This window comes from Lissotriton vulgaris, chromosome 7, assembly GCF_964263255.1.
Source record: "Lissotriton vulgaris chromosome 7, aLisVul1.2, whole genome shotgun sequence".
NCBI lineage: Eukaryota > Metazoa > Chordata > Amphibia > Caudata > Salamandridae > Lissotriton > Lissotriton vulgaris.
In genome coordinates this window covers 745,119,251-745,137,660 of record NC_141695.1, presented here as the reverse complement: position 1 = coordinate 745,137,660, position 18,410 = coordinate 745,119,251, and positions in this window count along the sequence as shown.

Genomic DNA, 18,410 nt, shown 5'->3' with positions numbered 1-18,410 from the left:
GTTCACAGGAAGGTGAGTTTCCTGCAATAGCGCAATGTCAACCCTGTGTCTAGCAAGGTATTGTAAAATGTTGCGCACCTTGCGGTGATCATTTAGGCCCGGACGTTCCAGGTCAAAAATCTTAAAGTATCAGGAGATTTGTCCTCCTTTGCCATCATGTTATCCAAAGTGTTTACGTGTCACCTACCAAAAGCATGCTGAGCCCACTCATACAAATAGAATCTGCCTTGATCGTACATATAAGCCTATAAGCCGTATCCAAAGAACACAACACAACATTTCTCCAATCCTGAAAGACGTCATTCCCTCTAAACGTCCCCCCCAGGAACCCTCCTACGCCTGCCCTACCCCAACTAGGCCACGCACCCCCTTCCTTCCCCCCAGCCCCACTTCAACCCTCCAGCACGCCCCCAGCACTAACAAACTCAAAACAAAAACAGCAAAATCTACCATCCCGACTCCACCCTTCTCCATACACACATTAGAACTCAGTGATTATCACACCAGGGCAGAAGTAGCCCGCAAATACAATCTATAGTCAACAAGAAGGAATAAGTAGCATCGCCCCCCTCCGCCCCCATCCCAAAAGAAGATTAGATTAAGAGTTGAAAACACTTTTTCCATCATAACCAATTACCCCACATAGCAGAAATAGTAGGCCGTTGATCTTCCAGCCAAGCAGAGAAGCACAAACCCGGCATCAGAGTTCCATATCCCTTCCATTGCCCAGTAAGATAGTCATTGCCAGATGGGCAGAAGGGCGGGAAATCGGACCACACAGTGACATGTACAGTGTCCAGACATACGCAGCCGCCGCACTATACAGAGAATGATCATCAGCGCTGTGGGTAATGTCTACTAACCAAGAACTGAAATCCCCTCAATACTCAGACTCATAATGCAGCATTCCCGCCCCCACCCCTCCCTACATCTGGTTAATTTACATTATGTATCTTGTAGCTCGTCTGCACAGAGTCCATTCAGTCCTGTTCCTCCAGGGAGCTATCCGCATCGCCCGCTTCCCCGTTCCTGGACGGTCGACTCTCCCTCTGCCAGTCTTTGAGAGCTTTCTGTAGCGCCTTTGGATCTGTGAAGATCAGAGACTTCCCCTGCCTATTGATCCTCAGCTTTGCTGGATAGAGCATAGCATAGTCGGCTCCCAACTCTCGTAGCTGGCGCTTCATTGGTGCAAACTGTTTTCTGGCCTCCTGCACCTTAGCGGTGAAATCCAGGTACAATGATAGCACCGAGCCCTCGTATTGCAGTGGCTGCTTGTCCCTGGCCAATCTCAGGGCCGCATCCCGATCCCGATAATTAAGCAGCTTAACTATTATGGGATGAGGGGGGGCACCCGGTTTCGGATGTGGTCCCAGCGAGAGGTGGGCCTTTTCAACCACAAACATGGCGGAAAAAGCTGTGTCCCCAAGGAGTTTCTTTAGGAGACCTTCGACAAAAAGCTCCATATTCCTGGTCTGGGTGGTTTCTGGAAGGCCCGTGATGTGGAGATTGCAGCTCCGAGAGCAAACCTCTAAATCCTCTATTCTCGGTGTCCAGAGAGGTCTGCGCCTCTTCCACCTCGGTGAGACGGCACTCCGACATATCAATCCGCTCTGCATGCTTATCCAGCCGTTCGGCCATGCGATCCATGCGATACGTGAGGGTGTAAATTTTGGTTCCCAAGGTGGTCATTCCACCCTGTAGGTTCTTCTCCATGGCAATAAGCAAACCGCGTATGTCTTGTTGCTGAGCCTCCTCCGGCATGTCACGTTCCGCGTTGCCGCTGCCCCCTGCGTCATCCAGCGGCTTGGATCCCCTGGGGCCGAAAGAGAGCTTAGGTTGCGTTCTGTCCGAGCGACCCATGTCTGCAATAAAGGCGCACTCCAAAGACAGTGGGTAAACGAGAGGCCTCAAGTCACCACAGAGCCGCCCACTACGTCCAAGCGTCTACCTCGAAGGGGTAAATGCAGATGTAGTCCGATGAATGGGATACAGGCACCGCACCTCCAAGACTGTGCAGTCCACCTTATGGGTCACTCTGAGCAGGTCCCCCTCCAGGGGCCATAGAGTTATGGGTCAAGGTAGGTCGTGGCAGACCAGTGCCACCAGCACACCCTCTGCAGGGCCAGACCCACCATCAGCACAAGGGCGTAGGTGCTTCCCAGTCCAAAGGGACCAATATATAAACAAGCATGTAGGTAGCGTCTGCCAGCACGCATAAGAGCCCGCTGTTCTAAGCACTAGGGCTAGCACCCACTGCAACAAAGTCAAATGACCACCAGACCGGCTGAAGGGCAGCTACACCATGGAGGGTGCCAAGCGCAGGTAAGCATGCAACGACCCCCGCAGAGCCAAGTCTCGTAGAGGGCCCACTGGTCAGGCCTCTTAGCAGGACAGAAGATCGAGTCGCTCCAAAGGGTGTCCCTCAGGTACAAGGCGAGCAGGGTGCAAAATGGCAGCCACAGCACCTCAAGGTCTCCAGCGACCCCAAACCGGTGCTTCAGGCATGCAGGGGGCGGCAATAGCAGGCAAAAAATTCTCGCCTCCTCCTGCTGTCTGTCAATAGGAGCAGCACACCAATTCCCCCCCAGGGGGGCACCACGAGTCAGGCAGCAGGGTCAAATGGTCGGCCCCTCACGCAACGCTCCCGGGGCAGACCAGAGAAGAGGGCACACGGGCCGTCACACTGCCCAGTTCAAAAGGAGCACCAGCCGCCTCTGCCAGGGGCTGCAGCAGGCTCTACGCGATGCTCCCCGCGTGTATCTCCAGCGCGGCGCTGAGGAGCGTAGGTCTCTCTGCGGGGGGGGCGGAGGGGGAAGACTCGAGAATGCAGGCCCCCTCCGTCACAGTCCGGCAACCCCCCAAGCTCTCACCGCCAGTTTCGGGCAGTTATGCCAGGGTCAATCCATCGCCAGGGGAACCTCCGGGAAGTCGCAGGGGGAGGAGTCACGTCTCCCGCTCCGGGACTCGATTCACTTCAGGCCGCTGCTCTGCTAGGCCTCAACACGACACAGGCCACTGCAATCTTTACAGTGCCCATCAGGTAGACGATCAGGGCAATTAGCATGATTTCTCACCCACATCCGCTCCACACCTCGATGTTCCGCTGTGGAGCCTAATCAGGGCTCAACTCTTCAGGATAATTGTAGAATAGGTGATTGAGACAGAGGAGCTTGGAATCAGGTGGCCATCTCCGTTGCAGGCTAGCTCCGCCCCCAGACAGGTTCTAGACTTAGAAAATTTGAAACCATTGTTTCTAATTGTGCGTTGTATTCTCACCTCTTCAACCATATCTAATTCACAAGCACTCAATCTGCCACTTATTATATAGCATTTACCCTGGAGCAACTCCTCGATTTGTTCTATTTATTTTCACTTTCAAACTTAAATGTACCAATTGAATAACAAATTGCTAATATTTAAAATGAAAGATTGAAATCTATTCCTAGTGGCATGTATTTTTGTTTGTTCTTGAGTTTGAAAAAGTTTTGAGAAAAAGTTTTGGAAAAAGTTTGGAGAAAATGTTTCTCTTGAAGAATTGGTGATACCCGCCAGGATCACCTTTGTCTTTTACCAGATAGTACCTAGGTCCTATGGATTGTTTTTGGGTCTCCCCATAGTTTGTAATGTTGTACTGAATAACATACACCCTTTGAAATGGTTGACAACACCTTGTTTCATCAAAGACAATCTTAGATCTGACTGAAACAGCAAGTCATAAAGTTGATTTGGTCTTTACTTACCACTTCAATACTTCTGATGTAACTATTAAGCACCAATGACTGACACATCAAGTGATATGTAACTTAAAACCAGAATATATCTATTAAAAAGCAAAGCAATCTCAAAGAGCCACATCAACAAATCTTAAATGTTTGAAAAAGTTCTCTCTGACAAGGTCCCTTGAACATTTCACTACCATTCACTCAATTCTTGGCAATAAGCTCTAAGTGAGATGCTCTCGGTTCTTTGTACCATAAAATTATGCTGGATATATTTCTACCCACTGAATGCAAAAACTCAAAATCTTTAAGCGAAACTGCCAATAACCAATTTGAAAAGACAGGACCGACATTTGGAGCAAGCATGAAGAAAAGTTCTTGCAGTAACCAATAGAGAGACTTATAAATTGTACCTGATTGAATATAACATTGCACTATAAAGCATAATTAAACCCCATTATGCTACTCTGATTGGTCGAGCAACAAATCAAATGAGAGTAAATTTAAAAATATGTAGGCAATAAATGGAAAAGGATACTATGAAGGAATTGCAGATCATGATAGGTAGATGATAGAGCAACATTGCAAGAATCCTATGACTCTATTTGAAAACAAATTGTTCATCCATTGATGCTGAATCCCAAATGACAAATTCATCAGCCTGCAGCCTTGGCAAACCACCTCCCAAGGAATCCCCCTATGCTTTTGCAATGATGAAGCTGGAAGAAATGTTACAAGTGCCGAGAAAGCTGGAAGCTCAAAAAACAAATGTGGAACCTTATTTTGATAGCTACAATACAAACATACTTTATCACCTTGAGGGGAGAAAGTAATAACCCCTGTCATGTTAAAACATGCAAGAACAGCAGCCTACCCACACACAAATTACAAGCCAGTATTGAATCTCCCATTAATCAGAAACATCTTGGAATAGGATCGCAAGAGGTCATTAAATCTAACATTTTATGTGACAATGAGAATTTAGACTAGGGAGGGCGTTCAGCCGCTCGCTCTAGGCTAAACCCTCAGTGTCACATTAAATGTTAGATCTTACATTAGAGAACCATGATCACCTCCCTCGATAAAGGTAAATCTGAAACATCTGTTTTACTCGACCATATCAGCATCACATTGTACAGTTAATCACAAAACAAAACAGTAGAATAAAATATTACTTGATAAAGTGGTCCACTTTAATAAAACAGCTCTTCAATTGTGCCAGGTTTTTTTTACAAAATTGGAGCCAACAAATCTGAATTGGCTACTCTTCTTCATCAGAGAAACATATCCCATATGCTTACCCTTTATATAAGCCTCGGCTGCAATAATTTTTCAACATGGTATCCAAGTATACAGATTATATCAAGCAAAACAACAGGCTGGAAAAGAAAGAAGAAGAGAACAAAAACATCACGTCTTGCCTGAAATAAATGTAACTGTGGGTGAATGAGTGCTACCTCTGTTTGAACGACTCCAAGACCGAAATCCTCAAAGTTGGGGATTGCCTACAAAAGATGGCATTTACCTGGACTATTAAATATGAGTACTAATATTGCCATAAGACGCAGTTAAGAGCCTTATAATATTTTTTCTCTGAAGATTTATCATAATGCATTAAAATCTCTGAACTGGTTAAGCATACTGATTCATATTTTCTACCTTTTACTTATAAAATGGCTGGATACACTAATTCATGCATGGCTTTACATTGAAATTACCAGGAGACTGGTGGAGTAGAGAACTACAGTGATTGCAGAACAAGGCACTCAGGTTCTGTATTAACTTAAAAATTCTGATCACAGCTCTCTGTCCCTCAAAGAACTGAACTGGCATCCAGAGTCATATAAGATACAATTCATATTATGTTACCACAAATTCAACACTTGGTAGAGGCTCGATATATCTTTAGGACCTTTGTTTAAAAAACTCATAGCTGCAAATTGGATTCCAATAAGGCAAATGTATTCATTCCATCCATATTCAATGATAAGAAGCATGAGGGGAGTGCTATATAGGTGCTCGGAACATATCTATGGACCTCATTGAGACCTTACCTGATGAATCTTTCAAGTTCATAATGATATGCTCAATCAGTTAAAAAAGTGAGATGTGTATGGTAACCAGGGCCTGAGTTGAGACAACATTTTGGTTTGAGCCAAGCCACTGCCTTCACATGGACCATTGCAACATCCTTCAAGCTGTGCACTGCTAAATTGTCATTGTATCTGTAGAAGTTGTACTACGTTTAAAGTAAAATGTGCATTATTATTAGGTATCCTGTACTAGATTTAGGCATCTACTCTGGCATGGAGCTATTATAATTTAAATGAACTTGCTACATCATGTTATAGTGTGTTTTCTGACTTATGCTATCTCTGTCACAGTTAGGCCTTAATGCCATCTTGTTAAAAAAGAATGCTGTATCATAAGGTAAATCTGTGTTTATTTTTCCACTGAACACCACGTGCAACAAGATGTGGTTAATTTATTTCTGCATGACACTGTTCTTGAAATGCCTTCTAGAAGGTATTCGTGTGCGACATTTTACATGACATTTTTGTGGTATTGCATTTATTCATAAGGTTTTATTGATATTTATGTAACTAGTTTGGTCTAATAACTCTTGATGAGATCAGATCAGAAGGGAAGAATCAATATTGTCGTAGTGGGTTAGTGCTAAGATGAAAGGGCTATGTAATGTTTAGAATTGTGAACATTTGATATGCTTGAGTCCTAATCATATCATACTGATGTTTTAATTTTTGTAGTACTTACTATGCAAGAACACTGTATTTAAAACCGTATATTTGGGGTGAGACATTATTTTTCTGCCCTCCACTAGGGATGCTGTTTGATAATATAGTGGTTTTGCTGCACACTTGAGGCATAGCGTTTCCCTAATTTTTGTCATCACTATATCTGTTCTCAGACTCCCCTTTTGAGTTTGCTGTTTTGAATCTTGTCTCAATGAACACATTGCCTCATAATTTCAGGATAACATCCACGATCCACTCAATATTTGGGCATATCTTTGTAATGTAGATTTTCTATGGCACTGAACACCCACATATTCATGGAGATGCATTGGATGCAGCCCTTTTGGTGGAAAGGTGGATAGCTGTGGAGCAACCTGAGATTGCTCAAATGCTCTGACCTGGGCAATGAGAGTATGGTGCCTCAAGCACTCCTGCCATATCCTGAGGAGGTATCCTACGGTCTAAAATCCTGACACTGATACAGAAAGTTTATTTATTTATTTATTTTTTAAATTTCTAAAGCGCGCAAATACCTTTCGGTGTCTCAGCGCTGGAGTTTGCAGATTGCAGGGGTTCCACTGACGTCTTACTGGTTAAAGAGCCAGGTCTTGAGGTGTTTGCGAAATGAGAGTAGTGATGATTGATTTTTGACAGAGGAGGGGATCTGATTCCATAATTTTGATGCTGCCACCACAAAACGTCTATCTCCCCAAGATACTTTTTTTGTGCATGGGATTTGGAGCTGTTGGGCCGAAGAAGAGCGTAGTGTTCGGCTGGGTTTGTACAGTTTGAATGCTCTTTTGAAGAAATCAGGTCCATTATTGTTTAAGGCCTTGTGAATGATACACATGGCCTTAAACTTTATCCGGCTTCTTATTGGTAACCAGTGGAGCTCACGAATTGTGGGAGAGATAGAAGCGTACTTAGGTATACCCATGAGAATTCTTGCAGCAGCGTTCTGGACAAGCTGTAATTTGCTCAGAACTTGCTCTTGTGCGTTAAGCAATAGACCATTGCAATAATCCACCCTAGATAACACCAGGGAGGACATTAAGGTTTTGCCTGCGGTTGGGGGAAGAAAAGGGAGCAGTTTCTTCACCATTCTCAGGGTAAAGAAGGAGGCTGACACCACCGCGTTGGCATGGCTTAAAAACGTAAGCTTATTATCAAAAAGCACGCCTAAGTTTTTCACCTTGGTTACAGGTGATGGGGAGCTCCCAATTCCGAGGGCCACCAGACCGGAGACCAAGACGGAGTCAGTTCGCCAAAAACCATCACCTCCGTCTTGTCGGAATTTAGCTTTAAGCAATTCCGGTTCATCCATGAGCTGATGGCCTTCATGCCCTCCTGAAAGTTCGCTACCACTGCTTCACCGTTTTTGTGTATCTCCAGGACCAGCTGTGTGTCGTCGGCATAAGATGTTAAGCCAATGCCGAACGACTTGATTACCCTCGCCAAGTCCGACACATAGATGTTAAAAAGTGTCGGACTTAGCGAGGAGCCCTGGGGAACGCCACACGGGAGAGTGAAATCAGGAGAGCAGAAGCATCCCATCTTAACAGACTGTACTCGGTTGGCCAGGAAAGATGCCAGTGTTGCTCTTGCCCTGCCCTGGATGCCTAGGGCGGCGACACGGTCGATCAAGATGGTGTGATCGACCGTGTCGAAGGCCGCGGATAAATCTAGGAGTATCAGGATGGCTGCACCACCCTTATCCATGATTATCCTGACCTCCTCGGCAGCTTTTATCAAGGCAGTCTCCGTCCCATGGCCCTTCCTAAAACCAAACTGCGTGTTGTCAAGTAGACCATTCTGATCAATAAAAGTCGACAGCTGTTGGTTCATGACCTTTTCAATTATTTTGGAAGGGTAAGGGAGAGAGGCGATAGGACGGTAATTTTTTGGCTCTAAAGGGTTTAGAGCGGGTTTTTTTAAAAGAGGTGTCACAATTGCTTTTTTCCAGACAAGGGGAAAAACACCTGTCTGTCTGGTTCCCTTGTTGTCTGGCTTTTTGGGCCCAGATTTGACTATGCTGCACATTTACTGATAAACTCATTGTAGGTAGCCTTTTGAATTCTGGAAAAAAACAAGAACCTCTGATTTTTACAGATGATTGATTGAGACCTGCCCAGCTGGAACCTTCAACTGAGGCATAGTCTGCAATGCTTTATTATAATGACTATGGTTGGAAGTCATCCTGTATTTGCTCTGGATTCGAGAATCTCTAATTTCTTGAATGTCAGTGACATACTCTCTAAATACCTGCAGGAAAAAGGATAAAGCTGAAAATTATCTTATGATACTTTCAATATTCATTAAATGTCATATAGCAAATTTTATAATTACTGAGAGGCCTTTTGGCCCATACTGCATTTACATATTTCAATCTATTATTCCACAATTGCATGATTTCCTTTGACATATGTTTGCAGAGGCATTTCACAGTGGTGTCTGAATTTAATGGGCAACATCAGGGTCGACTTTAGTGCTGGTGGTGTCCAGTGTGGCATTAGTTTTTGGTGCCCATCCCCAATGACCTCACTCTTCACGTATTCCCTCACTACCATTCTCCAACAGCATCTCTCATCTCTCCATACCCTCTCATTTGTCTTATAGTACAGCTCATACCAGTGGATGGAGTCAGAGACTTTACATCACACACACACATTATACAGAGACAATGATCATTTGTGTGTAAATCATTTTGTTGGAAATGATACATAAAACAATGAGGATTACAAGGTGTAGGGATAACATGCCAGCCATACTAGTAGGAAGAATATTTTAAGAGCGTTTAGTCTGGGGAAGCACACACTCAGGATTCAAAACATACCACAGTGGTTGTGGTTGGATTTACTTAGCAACAATAGGATAATGAAAGACTGGGGAAAAAGCATAAAGCATGCAGCTCTGTGATGAGAGTTAATAGGCCACTGTGCTATATTAGGATGTGTAATTTATGAACTGCAAGTTACAAAAGGATCTCTGTGACAGAAACAGTAACCCATAGGGCTATGAATGAATGTATATAAAACTTGTAAAGCACTAACTTTGTCCAAGGGCATCAACGTACTAACAGCGGAAGATAGATGCAGACAGCCAAGGCATCCCTAAACCAATAACTGAGGGAACAGCCAAGTTTTTAACATTTTACGAAACAGAGTGTGTGAATATTGTCCATCAAATTTTGTCAGGAAGAGAATTCCACAACTTAGCAGCAGACGCCGAGAAGGATCTCCCACCCCATCTCAGCCGCCTAAATCTAGGCACCGTAAGAATATGCTTACTGGCCGACCTGAGGTTCCTAGTAGGGACGTAATGATGAAATAATGCTTTAATACCATCAGGGCCCCGGCCATAGTAGGCATTATGAGTAAGGCAAAGAGCTTTAAACGATCAATTGGGAGCCAATGCAGAGATCGAAGGGAGGATGAGACTGAGTGATGTTTAGGCATTTCAGTCACCGGCCTAACTGCAGAGTTTTGCACCAACTGCAGCCGCTTCAGCTGTCCCTTGTTAATACCCAAATAAAGGGCATTGCAATAATGTAGTCTGGAGAGTATTAGAGAAACAACAAGTTGTTTACGGGCAGCGAGTGAAAGACACTGTGTGACCTTCTCTATGATGCTTATGAGCCTGAAAGAAGTAGCCACCGTCTTGCTGATCTGTAGGTTGAGGGACAATGATTTGTCCAACAGAACTCCCAGGTTCCTACCATGGTATGCATATCCTCTGCATATGGTAACACTTCCAGACCAAAGGATTTTACCACCCTTGCTAGTGGGGCAACGTAAATATTGAACAATGAAGGGCTTAACAAAGAGCCCTAAGGCACCCCGCATAGCAAGGTGGTTGGGTCAGAGTAGAAATTGCCCACTTTCACCGTTTGGGTCTGATCCCTAAGTTATTGATATGCATGATACCTGTTCTTTGCAGCAGACTTATTAACCCTCTGCGCTACTTTACGATGAGTCAAAACTCCCACTAGACAAATCTCATCTCTCTCCAACAAGAACATTAATAACCAGTTATCTTGCCATTTTGTATTGTTCCCTGAAAACTGTTGGACACACAAAGAACTCTGCAACAGGTGTTTTTAAACCCATAAACACAGTGCCCAGGCTGGTTTTATGCTGGTGCCGCCTGTGGCAACAATCTATTTTGCCACCCCCCACATGACATCCTACCAGTGTGAGGGTTTTCGTCAATACCTCCCTCCAACAGTTCCACTCATTTTGACATAGTCCATCTCTCTCACAAGCATTTTATACCTGTATAGGGTGTCGGAGCACCTTACATCACACACTATAAAGAGACAATGAATGATTCAAGTGTGTAAATCAGTCTGAAGAACCGCGGCCTTAGGGGCCCGGCGGCGCAGGGTACGCCTGAATCTTGGAGTCCTTTCTGCCTTGCTAAACAGAGACATGGGACACTCCGTCTGGGTACGTTGAACAGATTTATTAACCGCAGCTAGTACAGTTGTCTATGAAGTACGCAAGGGTATATTCATAAGAGACTGCCACTTTACTCCGTGGTGCATGAGTTTATATACATTTGTCATACACAATAGACAATGCAAAATACAGACATGATTAACCAAGGCAAAGGTTTAAAAACAAAGTATCAAGTGACTTTAAACAGACCCGGTTGTTGGCTGTATTTGTCACTCCTCCTGTCTAGTTAATCAATGTACACAATACAATCCGACATGCCGGTGGCAAAACACGTTTATGTACTCCAAGAGGACAGTCGTGAAATAAGAGAATGCACGAGAGGAATAGCGAAGCCCAGCAGGTGAGATAAAGCCAGGAAAGAATGGTGTGAACCAACAGATAGTTAAGACAGGGATTTGTCAAACCAGACGTAGATTAGTGTACTCGGCCAGACCCTGACACTTGGCTAACAAACAGGGGCAAGGATAGGTTACCTAACACATGTATGAAAAACACGGCTAAACATCTCGTTTGCATCGTTGCCTGAGTGAGGGCAACGCAAATGGCGGCATAACACAAAATGGCTGCTAGATACGAACGAGTCGAAAATTGCAGAACCTCAAGTCTTTAGGAAATGATACATAAAATAATGACAATTACAAGGTATAGTAATCGCCTGCCATTCGTACTTGCAGGCAGTATATTTTATGAGTACACCACAGTGCTTGTGGTTGGCTTTACAAATAAGAATGTATTTCTACCCAAACTAAACCTTTGTAGCAACATTCGGATAATGAAAGGCTGGAGACAAAAACATAATGTTCTAGCCTATGCTATGCAGTTTTCATGCAGCTCTTTGATGACAATTTATAGGTCACTGTGCTATATTAGGATTTTAACCAATGACCTGTAAGTAGCAGTAGGATGTCGTGAAACAGGCTGTTACCCACTGAGCTATTCACATAAAATACAGTTCTGTGATCTGCATAGTACATGTTCGGCGCTACTTTATGATAAGTCAAAACAGTCACTAGACAGAACATTAATCATCAGAGTTATCCTGAAATTTTAATTGTTGCCTTAAAGCTGCTGGACAAACAAAGAGTTCTGTAGCAGGTGCTTTTAAACACATATGTTCTAAACACAGCGCTCCCCACCTCAGTTCAAGGTGTGGCTGTTCCAGTCACAGTGCCCTAAAGACAGCCATACCAGTAACCTCTAGCTTGACGCCAGGTGCAGCTGCATCAGTCGTACAACTCTCACTCTCTAACACTGGTCTTGGGCAACCGCCTTTGTTGTCCTGCTTCTTTATTGGAGGACTCTCCAATGAGAACTTCTGTAGCTTCTGTGTATACCCTATTTAGAGATCATTGAGCATGAACTTTTTTGGTCACAACCGGGGGCACATTTATGACATAGGTTTTTGGCGCATTCCTAGGTTTACCAGTTCTGATAAATCTGGGAATGAGTCAAAAACCATGGGAGTTCTGTGGGAACACCCATGCAACAGCCTTGGGTTGTTTCTCTAGTTCAGAATATGACAACACAGCGATTTGTACAGTGTTGCTTTACTTGAGCTTTATGAGGCCACCATCCCTGAGTTACTGCCCATTCCCAATGGGTTGCAAATTGCGATCTGCCTCATGAAAATTTAGGACGCAGGTCAATTGCGACTCTATAGGGAATTGCTAATGTGTCTGAGACTCATTAGTACATTTCATTTTGCTGGTCTCTTTTTGCGAGTCATAAAAAATAGCAATTAGAGACTCACAAAATAAAATGGCCATACATCGGCCCCAGATGACCAATAAAGTCAGCTTGCGATTCCTAATTGCGAATTTTTGCAATTACGAAATTGCAAGCTATGTACATCAATGTCTCAGACACTGTTTGCGATTCCCAATGGGTCGCAAATGGACTTGCCTCATCAATATTCATGAGGTAGGTCGCAATTTGTGGCCCAGAGTGGCTATAATCACAGGGATGGTGATCTGCTGGGGTGAGCAGACCAACATCTGTGACTGCGTTTATAAATAAAGCAATATTCGTTTTGTAATGCAGCCCATTTTCCTTCAAGGAAAATCAGCTGCATTACAAAATAAAAATGAAAAGTTTTCTTTTCATATTTTAAGAGTAGGCAGTGGTCTGTGGGACCACTGCCTGCTCTTAAAAATTGTTTTCACCCACATTGATAAAGGGGAAGGGGTCCCTTGCTGACCCCTTTCCGTTTGCAAATGGGTTACCATCTCCTCTACAGAGTCGGTAAGTTATGAATGTTTTGCGACTGCATTCCGTTCTCAAAACATTCATAAATACCACTATTCGGTATTAGGAATGGACTCCCTAAACACGCCCCTTCCTAATACCGAATTGCAAAGCAAAATGCTATTTGGTAACAAGTTACTGGGTCACATTTTGCCTTTTGTACATGTCAGAATGCATCTTACCAGTTGCAAACGGCCCAATGGGCCATTTGCCACTGGTAAAATGCTTCGTACATCTGGCCCTATATCTCTTATCACTTGGACGCAATTCTCAGATGCCAGATCACTCTAGCAGTTTTAGAGGTAGATTGACATTCCTAATAGAAGACCAAACTTTTCTCTTCACATCCTTGGTTTTACTTTTTTTAAGATTTGAACTCTCATTTAATGTTTGGTTGGTACTGGAAATACTACAGTTTCTGGAGGAAATTCCATATATGGGGCCAGATGTAAGAAGGCCTTTTATGTTTCTTAATGGGCCAAATCACATTATCAGCCCACTAAGAAATGCAAAACAGCCTTTTCCTATGTACATAGGCCTTTAGGGAAACACAAAATGTGATTTTTACTCTGTAGAAATCGCAGTTTGCAAATGCCTACATGGGAAATCGCAAAAAAGTATTTCCTATTTGTGATTTCTTAGTACTTGTGTATAGGATTTCCTAAATGTAAAATGAGCATTTAGGAAATGCAAATACCATAGACTCAAAGTTGATGGTAACCATCTACAATTTCTTAAAAAGCACGCCAAGATGTTTTTTTTAAAGTGAAATAGAGCCCCCACATTCCCATAGGTCATATGTGTGCTCTACCTGTGCAGCACTAGTTTTAGGGTGCATTATGGGGAGCATTATGCCCATAGCCATACTTGGTTTAGCCTTTCATAAATAGTGATGATCTAATTGGAAATCACTATTTAGGAAATGCAAAACCGGCACAATTGGGACAAATGGCATGGGAATTCCAAATTGGAATTTCCTAATAGCGATTCCTACTCTATAGGAATCAGTTCATACATATCATTTTGCATTTCCTAAATAGCAATTCTTATGGAGTCACTATTTAGGAAATGCAAAACGAAATTTATGGACATCCGGCCCATGGTGTAGAATCTGCAGGCTGAGTTTCCTCCTAAGTATTACCCCGGGGGTGGAAGAAATTCAGCCAGTGGACTCTACTTCATATTCAGAGATGTTTTCAGAAAGTGGAGAATTTTCTGTTACCACCAAACTCTAAATAATTCCTGTGAGTATTTGACTCTCAATCAAATGTCATGTACTCAAAACCCCAAGATAAAGGCATAGTTTGCAACAAAGATACACAGGTGCCAATTGTTTCACACTCAACATGCCCTCTAAAATATCATTCTGAGGCCATGCTGAGCCTTTCGTCATAGCTTTCAATCTCCTCCTTAACTACGTACTTAACACTGCTTGGCATCAGCTGGAATGGTCCTTTTTAATTACATTAGCGCCAAACTTATGGAGAGCTTTTGCAGAGCCACACCGAGCACGCAATACATAACTCATTTAATTCCATACACAGTACTATCCCAGAGGCAGTGAATATAGCCACAATAGGAAGATGTAGACAGACAGACAGACAGACAGACAGAATTTATGGAATTAGGATGCTATGGAGCGAGTAGAAAAATACCATTTGTTGAGTGATCGTCAAATAAATGAGGCTGAAAGGCAGTAAAGATTTGAGAAGTGATCATTTTCGTTCAAAGAATTTACAGTCCCTGATATTTTTATTGAAACCTGTTTAATATAATCCTTCAAAGGCAGTGAAAGGTACAGCCAGATTGGGGAACCAGAACCCATCCCATCCCCACTCCACTCCATTCTTCTCCTCACTCAATTTCCTTCCAGCCATCTATTTTCTATCTTGTAGCATTGGGCGTCTCCATTCAACTATCCCTCTCCTTCTTTACTCTCTCTTCTTTCTCTCTGATCCTTTTCTATCCTCCTCCCTCCCTCTCTGTCGTTCTCTTGCTCTTGAAGCCTCTCCATGTCTGCTGCACTTAAAGTCGGGAGCTGGGGAATGTGTCACACAGGCACAAGAAGCAAATTGCATTTGCAAAGATTTTACGACTACATAACCCTAAACATACCTGTGAGCAGCACCCAAGAGCTGGTGCGGCCAGATAATGTCAGTAGCTGGTTGTTTTCATCTCTAGAATCCCGAATTCTTCATCAGCCAATGCATTCCCACTCTGCAGAAACTGTCAAGGTCAGTCAGTTTTAGGCAAGAGCCATGTAGTCTGGTGGCAGTCACAAAGGAGAAACTCAGAGCTAAAATGGAGCTCCTAAACACTAAATTCATTCAGATGAGGCCAGAAGGGTGCCGAAAACTCCGAGGAAACAAATGCGAGTCACAGCTGACTGATATTCTGAGGCTCTGCTGGCTGCAGGCCAGCCGGAGGCCAACTAGGTTGGCACTTAATAAGACTGCATTGTTTGAAGGTTTCCATTTCTTGACATTTAATGTGGCAGCCACCCAAGAGCATTGCAAATGGGCCAAAACTATCAGCAACCACCCACCTTCTGAGCCATTAATGTCTGATTAATAATGGTCAACAAATGGGGGGTTCAATAGGAACTATATTTGTACCGGGGGACCCCTACCTTGATGGCTTGTGCTTGGTCTATGTTAATGGCGGATGCACACTGTGCAGCTCCATGTATTTATTGCAAAAATAAATCAATCCATGGTGCTTTGAATAGGATGTACTTGGAATTTATGGGGGGCATTGAAATGTGTGTTTGAAAAATATGTCAGATTAGATCCCGTGGAGCAGGAGTGATTATAGAACTATATAAACAGATATCATACAACTGTGTAATGCAGCTCATTGGCACAAACTGCTATGATATCTTCTGTTATAAATAACGCGAAAATGATTCTTTTTCCAACTGCATGTTCAAATTATATGACAAATCTAAAATTAGAAAAGGATCCCTCGAGAGTCTTACAAAATCCAAATAGTTTCCACATGGCTGGATTTGTTATCTATGAAAGAAAGGGTGTTGGGACCGGGAGCCTAGTTTTTAAGCAGGTCCTACACACATGGTTCCACAAGAGCATGTAACACAAGGAGAGTGTAGTTCCTAAAGCAGGAAAAGGGATGGAAAAGACAAAACTTTTGTCATGTTGCCCTCACACCCCCCGAGAGGTGTCATGCTTCATCATTGGGCCTTGCTCCTCATCGGGCCGGCGCTGCAATGCTCGATGGGCTCACCGTTTCTGGGGTTCTTTATCGGAGATCTTTTTAGAGAAGCTGTATGGGTGCGTGCAGGTACAGGGATAGTGAGAAGGTGTGTGCACAGAGGTGGTGATTTAAAATAGGTCAAGGACAGTCCTATACAAAAATTTTAATGTTCTTGGTAGTACCTGCCTAATTAAAATGAAGTGGATGTGCTAGTGGGTGGTAATGTTCCCAGTGGACAATCGTTAGTGTGAGGTCGACATGTTTCGTGCATGCTTCATCCTAATGGAATCGGGTGGCACTTCTTCAGGACCTATGAATGTGTAGTGCACAGCTAAAGACAGGTTCCAGATTGGTTGAAGGTAGCCTGTCCTTGGGCTTTAGTAGTCCTGTACTGGGCACTGTGGTGACCTAAGGGAAGGAAACCAAAAAACAAAACAACAACAATGTTACGTATAGGAGGGGGAGGGAGGAAACAGGGGGAGGAGGTGAAAACATGAGCCTATTTATGTGATGCGGTTGTTTACGAAGTGATTCATGCTCAGTAAAGGGGCTTTGAGGTGACCATGCTTAATTGGTAGTTCTTGGAAAGCTGGCCAAATGAGTGTGCCACTTGAGCTTGGCGGTGTTGGTGGATGGTAGAATACAGCCAAGCCAGGAGCCCAAAAACGTACCATTTGTCAAAGGACCAGGTCGTACTCAAGTAATACCAAGCTGTGACTAATAGTCATGGAATAGGTTTCAGGAGGTGCTCAAACGTGTGTGGTCCGCCTGATCGGTAGATCAGAAGGCTGTACATTGGCAGGGTGGCGTGGTGAAGACGACGCCGATAAAGTCTAAGGGAAACCAGCTGTAAATTGCAGCATGTGCCGCTGTCGTTATGGTAATTGCCGTCATAGAGCGCAGAGCTTGGTGTGGTGTGGTAAAGACGGCGCTGGTAAAATCAGCTGTAAGTTACGGCATGTTCTTTATTGACAGAAAACTAATTCCCCAGAAGAAGGCATTTGTGATATGCCGAAATGCATTGGGATTGTTTAAGTGCACATTGTACAATTGAAGGATTGTGTTAACACCAACGATACTCTTGTGAATATAACAAGATGGATTAAAAAACAAGCATTTCTACATCAAATTTTCGCATCTTTTCTATTATGTTTACTGGTGAAACCTTAATATAAGGACCTTGAAGGAGCCCGGGGGACACTTCTCATTTTTCGAGTAGTGCAACCTTGTGCTATTTTAAATCAAAACATCTGTGCACACACCTTCTCACTATCCCTATGCCCGAACGCACCCATACGGCTTCTCTAAAAAGATCTCCAATAAAGAGCCCCGGAAACGGTGAGCCCGTCGAGCATTGCAGCGCCGTCCCTATAAGGAGCAAGGCCCAATGATGAAGCATGACACCTCTCAGGGTGTGTGAGGGCAACATGACAAAAGTTTTGTCTTTTCCATCCCTTTTCCTCCTTTAGGAACTACACTCTTCCTGCGTTACATGGATTTGTTATCTCACTCAGAACAAATGTCGGTAATGTTTTGCTTAAAACAATGTGATAAACTGAGGGCTGAGACAGGCATGGGCACATGCGAGGGTCCAGTCAATATAGCAGGACTTTGGAGGCGTCTCAATGTTCAGCTTAGTGCTGAATGGATCCATATACGATTAGAGGTCTGAGGAGAAAACAAGTAGAAGAGGCCAGATCCAAATGAGGGACCATCGATGTCATATGAAAATTAATTAATTACGGATTGGTAAAGAAAAGGGATGACAGATGTTGGAGAGTGTCAGGGATAAGTCAAGCATCTCGGAAATATAAGAATGTATAATGCATGTAGACCCTTTGCAGATCACATTTTATTGTAGTTTTGCAATCATTTAGAATCCTAGCAGAAGAAGAAGGAGCAAAGAATATTATAGGGAGGATTTAGTCTTTCCAACTGTAGATATTTCATCATTTCAAAGATAACCTAAGGATAATCAGGTCACACCTACTGCTTTCACATTTGACACATATCTATGCTTA